The sequence below is a fragment of the Odocoileus virginianus genome, chromosome X (genome assembly GCF_023699985.2).
Source record: "Odocoileus virginianus isolate 20LAN1187 ecotype Illinois chromosome X, Ovbor_1.2, whole genome shotgun sequence".
In the NCBI taxonomy this organism is placed as follows: domain Eukaryota; kingdom Metazoa; phylum Chordata; class Mammalia; order Artiodactyla; family Cervidae; genus Odocoileus; species Odocoileus virginianus.
Genome location: NC_069708.1, coordinates 13,413,720 through 13,429,626, shown reverse-complemented (window position 1 = coordinate 13,429,626; position 15,907 = coordinate 13,413,720). Strand labels below are relative to the sequence as shown.

The window sequence follows — 15,907 nt, the reverse complement described above, 5'->3', positions numbered from 1 at the left end:
GATATAATGGTCATCTGAATTAAATTTGCCCCTTCCCCTTCATTATAGTTTACTGATTCCTAAGATGTTCATATTCACTCTTGTCATCTTCTGGTTCATCATGTCCAATTTACCTTGATTCATAGACCTAACATTCCAGGTTTCTATGCAATATTGCTCTTTACAGCATCAGACTTTACTTTCACCACCAAACACCCACAGCTTAGCATCATTTCCGCTTTGACCCAGCTGCTTCGTTCTTACTGGAGCTATTATTAATGGTAATTGCCCTCCCTCCTTCACCAATAGCATATTTGGGCACCTTCCGACCTGGGGGCTCATCTTCTGACATCATATCTTTTTGCCTTTTCATACTGTTCATGTGGTTCTCAAGGCAAGAATACTGGAGTGGGTTGCCATTTTCTTCTCCAGTGGACCGCGTTTTGTCAGAACTCTTTACTATGACCCATCCATCTTAGATGGCCTCACACAGAGTGGCTCATTGCTTCATTGAGTTATGCAGGCCCCTTCCCACAATGAAGCTGTGATCCATGAAGGGAAAACAGTATGATACTAGTGTAAAAAATAGACACTTAGGCCAATGGAACAGAATGAGAGCCTGGAAATAAACTCACACATGTATGGTCTACTAATTGTCAAGGAAGCCAAGAATACTCAAAAGGGAAAGAATACTTTTTCCAATAAATGGTATTGGAAAAATTGGATAATCACATGTAGAAGAATTAATTTGGATCCCCATCTTACACCACTAACAAAAATTAATTTGAAATGGGTTAAAGATTTAAACATAAGACCCAAAATGATAAATGGACATGAGTTTGAGCAAGCTCTGGGAATTGGTGATGGACAGGGAAGCCTGGCGTGCTGCAGTCCATGGGGTTGCAAAGAGATGGACATGACTGAGTGACTGAACAGAACTGAACTGAAAACAATAAAACTCCTGGTGGAAAGCATAGGGAGAAAAGATTCTTGACGTTGGTCTTAGCAGAAATTTCTTGGATATGATCCCAAAAGCACAGGCAACAAAGTAAAAATAAACAGGTGGAACTATAGCTACTTAAAAATATTTGGCATAGCCAAAGAAATGAACAACAAAATGAAAAGGCAACCTACAGAATGGAAGAAAATATTCGCAAATCATAGATCTTATAGGGGTTAATATCTAAAATACATAAAGAACTCATACAACTCAGTAGCAAAAAAAAAAAGTCCAATTAAAAAATGGGCAAAGGACCTGAATAGATACTTTTTGGAAGAAGGTATAAAAATGCCCAGCAGACATATGAAAAGGTGCTTGACAGCATTAGTTATCAGGGAAACGTAAATCCAAATCACAATGAGATATCACCTCACACCCATTAGAATGGCTATGATCAAGAAAACAAGAGATAAGTGTTGGTGAGGACCGGAGTAAAAGGAACCCTCATGTACTGTTGATCAGAATGTAAATTGGTACAGCCATTTTGAAAAACACTATAGTGGGTCTTCACAAAACTAAAAATAGAACTACCCAGCAATCCCACTTCCATATCTCAAAAAGATATCTACTCTCTTATGTTCATTGTAGTCTTATTCACAGTAGCCAAGATATGGAAACAATTGAAGTATCCATCAAAGGATGAACATGATGATGTGAGATATACACACATACACAAACACACACACACACGCGCGCGCGTTATTCAGTCATGAGAAAAAAGGAAATCCTGTCCTTTGTGAAACTTGTTTTAACCTTGAGGGCATTATGCTATGTGAAATAAGCCAGAGAAAAACAAGTACTATGTGTGTACGTGAAATAAGTCAGAGAAAAACAAGTACTACGTGGTATCACTAATCTGTGGAATTTAAGAAAGCTGAACTAAGAGAAACAGAGTTACCAGGGGCTGGGGATGGGAGAAATGGGAAGATGCTAGTCAAAGGGAATAAACTTCCAGTTATAAGAGTAACAAGTTCTGGGAATCTAATGGGAAATTATAGCTAATAATGCTGTATCATATATTAGAATGTTGCTAAGAGAGTAGATCTTAAATGTTTTCACCACAACAAAGAAATGATAATATGATAGTAATCATTTTGCAAAATTTCAAATATATAAAATAAACACAGTGTACACCTTAAATTACACAATGTTATTTGTCAGCTATATCTCAATAAAGATGGGGGACAAAGTGCTCTTGAAATCAACACCTGTAGAATAGAGGGGAAGAAAGCAGGACTGAGAAGTTGGAGAAATTAAGCTTTGATGCAAGCCTGGTGACAGACTTGGTGACTCTCTGGGGAGTGCTGGAGTTAGAGTAGTCCTGCAGAGTTGTCCAGAGGTGGGTGGAAATGACCAGAACTTTATACACTTGCACTGATCATTGGATGTGGGCTGCATGTAGTATCCACCACAATGCCTACTTAGAGGGATAAACAAAAATAAATACAGTTCTAGGGCATTTGAATCATAATACCATATGTACTCCAGAAAGATGGTATTGATTTTATTCAATTTCAACCTGTTATTTCAGAACTCTTCCAACTCAGCTTTAAAAAGACCAAAAACCCAATTAAAAATGAGCAAAGGATTTTAATAGACATCTTGCCCAAGACAATGTACAAATGGCTAATAAGCACATGAAAAGATGCTTAACATCATTGTTATGAGGGAAATATGAATCAAAACCACAATGAGGTACCATTTCACGCTCACTAGGATGGCTAAAATAAAAATGGCAGTCAGTAACAAATGCTGGCAAGAATGTGAACAAATAGGAACACTACTGGTGGTAGGTAAGAAAAAATGGTACCATAACTTTGGAGAACAGTTTGTTAGTTTCTTAAAAAGTTAAATATAAATTTACCGTATGACCCAGTCAATCCACTCTTAGGAATCTACACAAGAGAAATGAATGCTTATGTTCATACAAAGACTTGTATGTAGATATTCACAAAATGTGGTGTATCCATACAGTAGAATATTACTTTGCTATAAAAAAGAATGAAGTATTGATGCATGCTATAACATGCATGAACCTTGACAACATCATGCTAAATGAAAGAAGCCAGACTCGAAAGAACGTATATTGTACAATTCCATTTATATGAAAAGTCCAGAAGAGGGAAATCTGTAGAGACAATTGTTGCCTGGGATTGGGATGATACAAATGTTCTAAAGCTGTATTGTGGTGATGGCTGCACAGCTCAATCAGTTGGCTACAAATCATTGGATTGCACTTTTAAAAATCGGGTGAATTTTATGGTAGTAAGTTATGCTGCAATGAAGTTGTTTTAAAATTTTTAACTGGATCTAGAATATTTAATAAAATCCTAGAAAACTACAATCATTGCTTCTCAGCCTTTCAGGTAAGATCAAGTGTGCCTGTGGCCTACAGTCCATGGGATCACAAAGAGTCAGACACGACTGGGTGATTAACATCTAAGTGCAATAAAACTACAATCAAAGGGAGATCTAAAATTAATTTAAGATACCTCATTCAACCAATCTTTACTTCTAAAGCATGTTGGACATTTCATATTCTAACTCAGAACGCTTTCTTAGCATAGAAGGAGTAGCACAGCAGATAATTTTCTTTTAGGGCAGTGAAGTAGATCTAGAATTCATCAGTGTCAGTAGATAAAACAGTGCTCAATTTTAAAAAAAGTTCAGTAGGTAATACGCAGACATGTTTACTTTTATCAGCCATTTAATAATACCTATGTGAAGAATTAATTTCCTGTTACCAACACAAAATTAATACAATTCATCATTACAATGGGTGAGAACAGCTGTGTGAGCCCAGTCACCCTCAGATTTGTGAGTAAAATATTTTATTGGTTTTAGGTCACCATTTTGGGGTGATTTGTTACACAATAATTTTTTAAATATCTATTTTTGTTTATTTATTTTTGGCTGTGCTGGGTCTTTGTTGCTGCAAGCCGGCTTTCTCCAGTTGTGGCAAGCAGGGGCTACTCTCTAGTTGAGGTGCTGAGGTTTGTTTTTGTAGTGGCTTCTCTTGTCGCGGAGCACGGGCTCTAGGGTGTGTGGGTTCAGTAGTTGTGGCACATGGGTTTAGTTGCCCTACAGCATGTGGGATTTTCCCAGACCAGGGATCTAACCTGTGTCCCCTGCATTGGCAAGTGGATTCTTAACCACTGGGCCACCAGGGATTCTTAACCACTGGAACACCAGGGAAGTCCCGTATCAGTTGATACCCTGAACATGCCCCAAACCCTGCAACAAGAGGAGCCCTCAGGAGATAGGCATCTCTCTACCGATCCCGCCATCGCTCTCAGTGGCTTCACCATTCTCTTAGTTGCGTAGGTTTGAAACTACAAAGTCATTCTCTGCGTATTTTCTCTCATCCCCCAGGACTGGTCACTTGCCAAGTCTTGTCAGTTCCACATTGCTTACCTCTGTTTCCTCCCTTCAGGCTCCCTGTCATTATCTTGCTTTCGCTCTTGCCTACATTATCACAGTAGGCTCCTAAGTTCTCTCTCTGCCTCTAGGCTCTCTCATTCCAATCCTGTGGCCTCTAAACCTTTAGAAGTTTCCACAGCCTAATCTCTAGCATTCAAAGTCTTACTGACCTCCAGTCTCACTGTCATTATCCTGTTTTGCCTCTTGCTGAGATGATTACAGTAGTCTCCTAAGTTCTCTCTCTGCCTCCAGGATCTCTCATTCCAATCCTCTGGCCTCTAAACTTTTTAAGCTTCCATAGCCTGAATGCTAGCATTCAAGGTCTTTCCTCAATTGACCCATACCTTCCTGTGATGGTTTACTGGACGTGTCAACTTGGCTAGCTCAAGGGGTGCCAAGATATTTGGTCAAACTATTCTGAGTGTTTCTGTAAGGGTGTTTTTGGATAATATTAATGTTTAAATTGGTGGACTTTGAGTAAAGCAGATTGCCCTCCCTAATGTAGATGGGTCTCATCCAATCATTAGGAGGTGTGACTAGAGCAAAAAGACCAGCCTCCCCCAAGCAAGAGAGAATTATCTAGTAGATTGCCTTCAGACTTCACCTGCAACATTGGTCTTCCTGGCTCTACAGTAGCTGGTCTTCAGACTAGAACTGCACTACCAGCTCTCCCGAGTCTCTAGCCTACAGGCCTTTGGACTTGAACTGTAGAATCAGCTCTTCTGGGTCTCCAACTTTCCAGCCCACCCTGTAGATTTTGGACTTGCCAGCTTCCATAATCATGTGGGGCTTCCCAGGTGGTTCAGTGGTAAAGAATCCACCTGCCAATGCAGGATACGCAGGAGAGGCGTGTTCGATCCCTGGGTCAAGAAGATCCCTAGGAGAAAGGAATGGCAACCCACTCCAGTATTCTTACCTGGAGAATCCCATGGACAGAGGAGTCTGGTGGGCTACAGTCCCTGGGATCACAAAGAGTCAGACAAGACTTAGCAACTGAGGACTCACCCATAATCATATGAGCCAACTCCTGATAATGAATCTCTTTCAATACATACACATATCCTATTGGTTCTCTCTGGAGAACTCTGGTTAATGGTTAATACACTTACTAACCTTGTGTCCCACTAAGCCCCTTTGTGCACCTGACCCTCCATTCAAATTGAACTGACCCTGCCCCCTGTATTGCTCTGGGTGTTTTATCTTCAGGCCTAGCTCACATTGCTCCACTTCTGCTCCCATCTTCACTGATGACATTAAAAAATGTCACCTTTGCCATGAGATCTTTCCTGACCATCTCTGAACCTCTCTAGCACATCATCTATAATCTTATGTAATACACTAGCTCATATTACCTGCGTGTTGCAGTCCACGGGGTCACAAAGGGTAGGACATGATTGAGCAACTGAACAACAACTGCAACCTCATATTATGGGTTTTTTTGGGGGAGCACATCTTATCTTATTGATTATATCATGAGCAGCTTAAGAGGCAAAAAGTCTGTTCTTTTTCTCATACATGCAACTGCCTGCTTGACATTTCTTAGATATGGCAAAGTTGCTTCAAAGATAACGTGTCCAAATCTGGACTCGTGACTCTTCCCCTGTACCTGATCCTGCCTTGTTCTCTGTTTCAGTGAGTTCAGAGTCACAGTTCAGATACTCCAGAAACAGACTTTTGAGACTGATTCACACACAGGAAACTTACTGGGAAGTTCTCTAGAAATCAATACTTTTGGGGAGTGAGTGAAGTCTGATTGGGCAGAGGGAAAAGTTGGGTTTGGAAGCAGTTGTAACAAAGGTCTCAGTGGATCCTATGGGGAGGTCTGGGAGCAGGAGTTAACCTATGGCGATGTCCTGAATTGGGGCAAGTGGGCCAGGTCTTTATATTCCCCACAAAGCCAGTCAACGGATGAGGAGCTTATGTTCTAGCAACAGGACAAAGTAGTAAGCAAAAAATACAAGGAATAAATTCTAGAGTATTTTAGCAGGTAAAAAGCATAATAGAAAAAGTGAAAAAGGACAATAAAAAGAATCAAGAGTTGAGGAGTGTGGACTGCAATTTATAATAGGGTAAATTATACCTATTATATAGGTCAGGGTAGGCCTCCCTGACTAAAACAAAGACTTAATGGTAAGAAGTTAGTGTTGTAGATACACCAGGAAAGAGAGGCCCAGGCAGCATTGTTTGTATTTTACAATGAGCATTTATTGCTTTTGTTAATAATACCCTCCTCTCAGAGGTAATAATTATTTTGACTTTTGTTACAGTCCTTTGGGCTTACCTGGTGGCTCAGATGGTAAAGAATCTGCCTCCAATTCAGGAGACCTGTGTTTGACCCCTGGGTCGGGAAGATCCCTTGAAGAAGGGAATGGCAACCCACTCCAGTATTCTTGCATGGAGAATCCCATGGACAGAGGAGCTTGGTGGGCTACAGCCCATGGGGTCTCAAGGAGTCGGACACAACTGAGCAACTAACACTTTAACTTTCACACAATCTTTTAGTTTTATCTTTTCTTGAATGTGATATAGGTGGAATCATACAGTATTTATTCTTGTGTCTGGCTTCTTTCATTCGTCATGGTGTCCGTGATATTCATCCAGGTTAGGGTGTATCTTAGTCGTTTGTTCTTTTTTGTGGCTGTATATTATTCTGTTGTATGAATATACAACCCATGTATTTATCTATTCTCCTGTTGATAGACATTTTGGTTGTTGCCAATGTTGACTAGTATGAACAGTGCTGCTGTGAATATTCTTATACACGTATTGTGGTGAACATATACACTGATTTCTGTTAGGTATGTATTCAGGAGTGGAATTGCTGGGTGATAAGGTAAGCGTATGTTTAATTTTAGTGGACATTGTAAAACTATATTCCAAAGTGGTTGTATCAAATTATATTCCCACCAACTATATATATAATTTATTTTATTTATTGAGATATATTTGACATAAAACATTGTGTAAGTTCAAAGTGTACGACATATAGATGGATATATTTACATCACAGTATGATTGCCATTGTAACATTAGTTAACACCTCTATCATATCACATAATCATTTCTTCACATGTTTGGAACAATTAAGATCTAGTCTCTTAGTAAGGTTAATGTTTATAATACAATTTTGGGTGTCTATAATCACTGTACTGTGTATTAGTCTCCAGGACTTATTTATCTACTACTTGCAAGTTTGTACCCTTAAACATCTCTCCTATTCCCCCACCCTCAGCCCCTGGCAACCACTATTCTATCCTCTGCTTCTATAAGCTTATTTATTTTAATTTTTTTGGATTTTACATATAAGCGACTTTAGGACTAGTAGCATTTTATATACTTTAGTGTGAAGTAAATCTATCACTATACTCAGTGTGAAGAAGCCTGAGGAATACCTTCACCAATTTATTTTGTAATATAATTTTCTTTTTTGTGTCTATCCAAAGTGATAGATGATAAAACAGACATCTAAGTCCAAAAGAGCTCTTTCAATATATTTGAAATAAAAGTTTGAAGTACCCCAAAACACACATTTGTGTCCACACATATTCAAATTCAGAGGAACTGCACATGATCCTTCATTTCCCAATAAGACCAAAAAAAAAAAAGTGTCCAATCAACTCATTGAAATCCACCCCAGAGAGTGTAATACTGAAGCTTCATCTGCGGGGCCTTTAAGGCACTGCCTGAAGAGGAGTTGGCAGGTGGATGGCTGGGTCTGTAAAGACTGACCAAAGTCACTGACAAGTGCCTGGTGAAGGTCAGTGGTCAAGTTACCTTGCCAGCTCCTAACCTAGTTTATTTCTAGGCTTCAGGCTCCTGGTTCTACCCTGGAAGAGCTTCTGTTGTGACTTCATGACAACATCCAGCTTGACCTTACCCCCTGCCAGTGCCCCACTCCCAAGGTCTGAGGCAGCCCAGTGCTCTGTCTTACCATCTTTTTTTTTTTTTTTTTTGGTCTTACCATCTTTAAGATCAGCCCTCCAACTCTCTTTCTGCTGTGTTCTGTCTTTCTTCAAGAATCAGATACCTCAGGGACTTTGCTGGTGGTAGAGTGGATAAGAATCTGCCTGCCAATGCAGGGGACACAGGTTCCATCCCTGGTCTTGGAGGATTCCACGTGCTCTGGAGCAACTAAGCCTGGGTACCTAGAGCTTTGCTCTGCAACGAGAGAAGCCACTGCCATGAGAAGCCTGCACACTGCAACTAGAGTAGCCCCTGCTCGCCATGACTAGAGAAAGCCCGCATGTAGCAACAAAGCCCCAGTGCCACTAAAAAAGGAAAATAATCAGATATCTCAGCAAGTTCTCTCAAAAATCCCTAAAGCATTGACCATATTTCTCATACTCAGGACCCAGCATGTAAAGTCACATTTGGTCAGGATCTGATAAGGAAGTCTTACATCAAAGTCTTATCCGAAGACAGGGTATTGGATGTGGAATTCAATTCTAGTTGGCTCCCATGACTAGACAGGGGAGATTTAACCTTAATTTGATCAGCTGTTCTTTGATATGTTTAAAAAAAATCAAGAATAATGTTCATTTAGTTTTACATAAGCACTAGGGGCCTTTCCTGCATTCTGATCAAATTCTCAAAACTGTTATTAGGATTTGAATTGGATTCACAGATACAACGTTTGGAGAATTCTTTTCTCACTGAGATTTAGTGTATTATTTATTGCCTGACCCATATGATTCCAAATTATTTAAAATGTATAAATTATTTATGATCCAGATGGTGATCTGATACTACTCTGCATCTCAAAATGTTCTGGGCTTTTGCTGCATGCACAGACGTTCAATTACAAAATTCAGGTGGGTCTTTCGGTACCGGTGTGGTGTTGCTGCTTAGTCACTATGTCATATCTGATTCTTTTGCGACCCTGTGGACTGTAGCCCGCCAGGCTCCTCTGTCCATGGGATTTCTCCAGGCAAGAATACTGAAGTGGGTTGTCATTTCCTTCTCCAGGGGATCTTTCCCAACCCAGGGGTCAAACCCATGTCTCCTGGATTGGCAGGTGAATTCTTTACCACTGAGCCACCAGGGGAGCCCATGTGATCGTCCGAGTAATTGTTGGTTACAAATAAATACTCCAGTTTTCAGCAACCCTTTCCCCCCTTGGTTTTCACTGCTTAGAATTAAAAACTATTCTGTGGTAACTACCAAATTAAGAAAGAGAAAAGGGAAGAAAATTCCACTTTTTTGGTCTTATCAGAGAGGGGAACTTTTTTAAGCCAAATTAAAACTTTCTAAGTTTTAAAACAAGAGTCTGTGAGTAGGCCTATATATTTTCCCCTATATATATATACACACATATGTATAAAAGGATGGGTCTCAAATACGTCAGGAAGAGGGTAGAACAAGTCAGGGAGAATCTCAAATAGATAGGGAAAAATAAAAAACATGTCAGGATAGAGAAGTCAGAGTCTCAGAATGAACGAAGTGCTCTGAGCAGCAGTGCCTTGACGGTTGGCAGGAACAGGTACCTAATGAAAGGTGGCAAAAAGGAAACCAAGAAGAAAGTGGTTGATCCAATTCCTTAGAAAGATTGGTATGATGTGAAAGCACCAGTTATGTTCAATACAAGAAATACTGGAAAAACACTAGGCATGAGAACTCAAGAATTCAAATTATATCATGTTTTTGAAATGAGCCTTGTTGATCTGCAGGATGATGAAGTTGCATTTAGAATACTCAAGCTAATTACTGAGGCTATTCGGGGCAAAGCTACCTAACTTTGTGGCATGGAGTTTACCTGTGACAAAATGTGCTCCGTGGTCAAAAAATGGCAGCCTGTGATTGAAGCGCATGTCAGTGTGAAGACTATTGAAAGTTATTTAGTTTGTCTATTTTATTTAAAAATGCAACAATTAGATTTGGGAGATCTCTTACACTCAGCAGCAACAGGTCTGCCAAATCCAGAAGATGATGATGAAAATCATGACCCTAGAGTTATAGACAAATAACTTGAAAGAAGGGGTCAATAAATTGATTCCAGACAGTACTGGAAAAGACATAGATGAGATTTGCCAAAGTACTTACCACTCCATGATGTCATTGTTAGAGAAGTAAGGGTACTGAAGAAGCCCAAGTTTGAATTGGGAAAACTCATGGGGCTTGATGAGGTGATGGTAGTAGTTCTGGAAAGCTATCAAGGATGAGACAGGTACTAAAGTTGAATAGGCTGATGGATATGAGCCCAGTCCAAGAATCAGTTAAAAAATTCAGACTTTTAACGGTGACTAAAAGTTTTATTTGTGACAAAGAAGGATCTCAAACATGTCAAAAAGTATCTCAGTCTGATAGGAAGACTTAAGTAGTAAGGAGGAACCTCAAACACCTCAGAAAAGGTCTCAAGCAAGTAATAGTGGAGTGTTGTTTAATTTCCTCTTATTTGTGAGTTTTCCAAATCTCTTTCACTTATTGATTTCTAATATCATTCTGCTGTGATTAGAGAACATCAGTTCAGTTCAGTTCAGTCGCTCAGTCATGTCCGACTCTTTGTGACCCCATGAATCGCAGCACGCCAGGCCTCCCTGTCCATCACAAACTCCCGGAGTTTACTCAAACTCGCCCATCGAGTCGGTGATGCCATCCAGCCATCTCATCCTCTGTCGTCCCCTTCTCCTCCTGCCTGCAATCCCTCCCAGCATCAGGGTCTTTTCCAATGAGTCAACTCTTCGCATGAGGTGGCCAAAGTATTGGAGTTTCACCTTCAGCATCAGTCCTTCCAAGAAACACTCAGGACTGATCTCCTTTAGGATGGACTGGTTGGATCTCCTTGCAGTCCAAGGGACTCTCAAGAGTCTTCTCCAACACCACAGTTTAAAAGCATCAATTTTTTGGCACTTAGCTTTCTTCACAGTCCAACTCTCACATCTATACATGACCACTGGAAAAACCATAGCCTTGACTAGACGGACCTTTGTTGGCAAAGTAATGTCTCTGCTTTTTAATATGCTATCTAGGTTGGTCATAACTTTCCTTCCAAGGAGTAAGCGTCTTTTAATTTCATGGCTGCAGTCACCATCTGCAGTGATTTTGGAGCCCAAAAAAATAAAGTCTGGCACTGTTTTCCACTGTCTCCCCATCTATTTCCCATGAGGTGATGGGACCAGATGCCATGATCTTAATTTTCTGAATGTTAAGAGAACATACTTCCTATTATTTCAGTCCTTCTAAATTGATTGACATTTGTATTATGGCCTAACATATGGTCTTGGAGAATGTTTCTGTGCACTCTCCATTTCTGATAGAGTTGAAGTCTCCAACTATGATAGTGGACTCATTACATCTCTTTGCAATTTTATTAGTTTTGGACTCACATAGTTTAACACTGTTGTTAGGCACATACACATTAATGATTGCTATGTCTTTTTGCAGAACTGACCCCTTTATCATTGTGTAATGCCCTTCTTTATCTTCGATAATGTTCCTTGCTTTGAAGTTTGTTCTGTCTGAAATTAATATAGTGATTTTGACTTAATTTTGATTACTGTTGTTATTTAGTGGCTAAGTCGTGTCTGACTCTTTTGTGATCCCATGGACTGTAGCCCTCCAGGCTCCTCTGTCCATGGGATTTCCTAGGCAAGAATACTAGAGTGGGTTGCCATTTCCTTTTCCAGGAGATCTTCCTGACCCAGAGATTGAACCCCCATCTCCTGCATTGGCAGGCGGATTCTTTACCACTGAGCCACAAGGGAAGCCCATATCTAAGCATACATAAGTATATATCTATATATGTGATATATATGTTAAGCATATATAATCAAATACATTGTTGGTATTATTATTTTGAACAAACTGTTGTCTGTTAGATCAATGAAGAATAAGAAAGAGAAAAGTTTTAATTTTACCTTTACTTACTCCTTTTTTGATATTTTTCCTTACTTTATACAGATTGAGTTTCTGACCTATATTATTTTCCTTCTCTTAAAAGAACACCTTTTAACACTCCTTGCATGGCAGGTCTACTGGCAGCTAATTCTCTCAACTTCTGTTTGGCTGAGAAAGTCTTTATTTCTCCTTCCCCTTTGAAGGTTAATTTTGCAGGGTAAAGAATTCTAGGTTGTTGGGTTTTTTCCCCTCTCAACACTTTATTTTTATTTATTTATTTATTTATTTTATTTTTTTTATTAGTTGGAGGCTAATTACTTTACATCATTACAGTAGTTTTTGTCATACATTGAAATGAATTAGCCATGGATTTACATGTATTCCCCATCCCGGTCCCCCCTCCCACCTCCCTTTCCACCCGATCCCTGTGGGTCTTCCCAGTGCACCAGGCCCGAGCACTTGTCTCATGCACCCAACCTGGGCTGGTGATCTGTTTCACCCTAGATAATATACATGTTTCAATGCTGTTCTCTTGAAACATCCAAGCTGTGGTACATATACACCATGGAATATTACTCAGCCATTAAAAAGAATTCATTTGAATCAGTTCTAATGAGATGGATGAAACTGGAGCCCATTATACAGAGCGAAGCAAGCCAGAAAGATAAAGACCTCTCAACACTTTAAATGTTTCACTTCATCCTCTTGTTTGTGTGGCTTCTGAGGAGTAGTTCTTATCTTTGTACTTCTTATTTTTGTTCCTCTATAGGTAAGATGTTGTGGGGTTTTGTTATAGTTCTTGCTGTTTTGTTTGTTTTTTAAACCACTGACTTCTTTTAGGCTTTTTCTTTATCTTTGATTTTCTGTAGTTTGAAAATCATATGCTGAGGTGTAGTTTTATTGTCATTATCCTGCTTTGCATTCCCTGAGCTTCCTGCATCTGTGGTTTGGCGTTTAACGGTGATGTGGGGGAAATTCTCAGTCATTGTTTCAAATATTTCTTCTGTTCCTTCTTCTCCTTATGATATTCTCATTATGCTGATGTTATACTTTTTTTTTAAAGTTGTTCCATAGACCTTGGATATTTTTTATCTGTTTTTCTTTTTTCAGACTGTGTTCTATTTGGTTTCAGTTTTTGAAGATTTTGTTGAAGTATCCTCTAGCTCAGAGATTCTTTCCTCAGCCATGTCCAGTATACTAATAAGCCCATCAAAGGCATTCTTCATTTCTGTTAGTGTTTTTAATCTCTAAAATTTCTTTGTGGCTCTTTCTTAGGATTCTTATCTCTCTGCTTACATTGCCCATCTGTTTTTACATGCTGCATACTTTATCTATTAGGGCCCTTAGTAGTTTAATTATAGTTGTTTTAAATTCCTGATCTGATAATTCCAACATTCTTCCCATGTCTGCTTCTGAGGCTTACTCTCACTTCAAAGTGTGTTTTTTGCCTTGTGGTATCTTGTAATTTTTTCTTAACAGCCAGACATGATGTACTGCGTAAAAGGAACTGCTGTAAACAAGCCTTAGTAATGTGGTGAGGTGCTGGGGGAAGGAGAGGATTATACAGTCCTGTGATAAGATCTCAGTCTTTTAATGACACTATGCCTCTGGACTGTGAACTTCACAAGAGTTTCTAGTCTTTTCTTCTCCTATAGTTGGGGCAGGATGTCTATAATGGGCTGTAGTTGGGTATTTCCCTTCCTCCTAGGTCAGTTAGGTTTTGATAATAACTCAACAGGTTAGACTCTAATTAATTTCCCATGAAGGCAGATATTGTTAAGAGTAGAGTATGATAGTGTATGTCAAAATACTTCCTTTCCTATCCCCATCCCTATGACGGGATTTTTCTCCAATATTAATTGTAGGAAATTGGTTGAATCCTGGAGGTAAATCTCACAATATTATGGAAACCCCCTTAATTGAGTCCCTCTGGAGTTTTTAGCTTTCAGAGTTGCATACTGAACCTCTAGCAATTCATCAATTACAGTTCAGATTTTTCTACCCTTGCAGTGGTTCCTATGGTCATTTCTACTGGTGAGTCTCTGTTCAACTAAGCTGTGACTTCCTGTGTTCACTTGTCTATCTCTTCCATCTTGGGGTAGTAATTTGCCCTATGTTCTCCCCTCTTACAAATCCAAGAAGAGCTGTTGCTTTTTCAGTCTGTTCAACTTTTCACTAGGTTTCAAGACAGAGTGGCAACTTCCAAAGCTTCTTACATGCCGAATCAGATACTGAAAGTCTCAGTTATTGTATTTCCAACTCCAAAATTTGCATTTTGTTCTTTTTTTAATAATCTCTCTTTATTATATCTCCAGAGAATACTGACTGAACAACAACAATCTCTTTATTGCTATTCCTACTTGATAAGACATGGTTATTCTCTTAGTTGATTAGGGCTGCTATAACAAAAGACCACAGACTGGGTAGCTTTAACAAGAAACATTTATTTCTCACAGTTCTGAAGGCTGGGAAGTCCAAGATCAACGTGGTGGCATATTTGGTAAAGGTCTACTTCCTGGTTCATAGACAGCTGAATTTTCTTTGTATCTTAACAAGACAAAAGGGGCAAGGGATCTCTCTGGGGTCTCTTTGTAAGGACAGTAATCCCATTCTTAAGGGCTCTACCCTCCTGATCTAATTATCTCCCAAAGGAACTGCCTCCAAATACCGTAATATTAGGGATTAGACTTCAGCATGTGAATTTTGAGGGGAACACAGATGTTCAGTCAATCATAGTGAGCATATCTTTCTCTCCTTTAAGCATGATTTCCTTTAGTTCTTTGAATATATTTATAATGGCTACTTTGACGTCTTGGTCTGTTAAATCTTACTGCTCTCACAGACAGTTTCTGTTACCTGATTTTTTCCCTGTGTATGAATCATACATTCCTGTTTTTTTTTTTTTATGTCTTGTAATTTTTTGTTGAAAATTGGACATTTTATATAAAGTATTACAGCAACGCTGGACACTGATAATCTTGCCCCTGAGGCTAGTTATCGTTGTTTGTTTACTTGCTTAGTGACTGGCTGGATTATTTTAGTGAAGTTGATTTCCCCTTCAGTGTGAAACCTCTGATATTGCTCCTCGGAGGGCAAAGTCTTGGGCATGAGCAGTCAGTCTGGGATGAAAGTTGTAGCAGGACTCTTTTTGAAGCTCTCTTTCCCTGATCACACCCAGCTGTTAAACCCACTAATTGCTGGCTGATTGCTCTATTGCTTTCAACAATGCCCTGGGACATAAATTGCCCCACAGAAGGAACCCTTTAAATCCAGATTAGTTTAGAGGGATAGTATTTGAGGTCAACCTTTGAGGGTTCTTGAGGTCAATCTTTGAGGGTTCTTCTGACCCTAGAAGGGGTATTCTAGCAGGCACTCTCACTGGTTCTCCCTGTAAACTAGCTGGCCTGTGATTTAGTTTGTGCCTCTAATGAAACTATCAGTCTCCTCCTAATCACTTTCCACTGTTCCTGCATTGTTTTTGATAGTATCCTTAGACTTGAGTTAGTTCCTTTGGAAAGAGTCCAGGGCTCTGTTTTATGGTCTGCCTCTCCCTTTGGGCAAAATTTCTAAGCCATGGCTCCATAGCTGGGGAGAGGAAAAGTCACATGCTTCTTTCTGCTTTAGGAGCTGGGCACTGAGAAGGGTTTGGTAGCCTTTGGTCTTTTCAGTTTTCCT

General features: G+C 39.5%; 1 pseudogene; it reads left to right on the top strand.

Annotated features, from left to right (window-relative positions):
- The first annotated feature begins 6,976 nt into the window (after window positions 1-6,976).
- On the top strand, window positions 6,977-12,099 carry LOC139033110 (small ribosomal subunit protein eS1-like; annotated as a pseudogene).
- The last annotated feature ends 3,808 nt before the right edge of the window (window positions 12,100-15,907 follow it).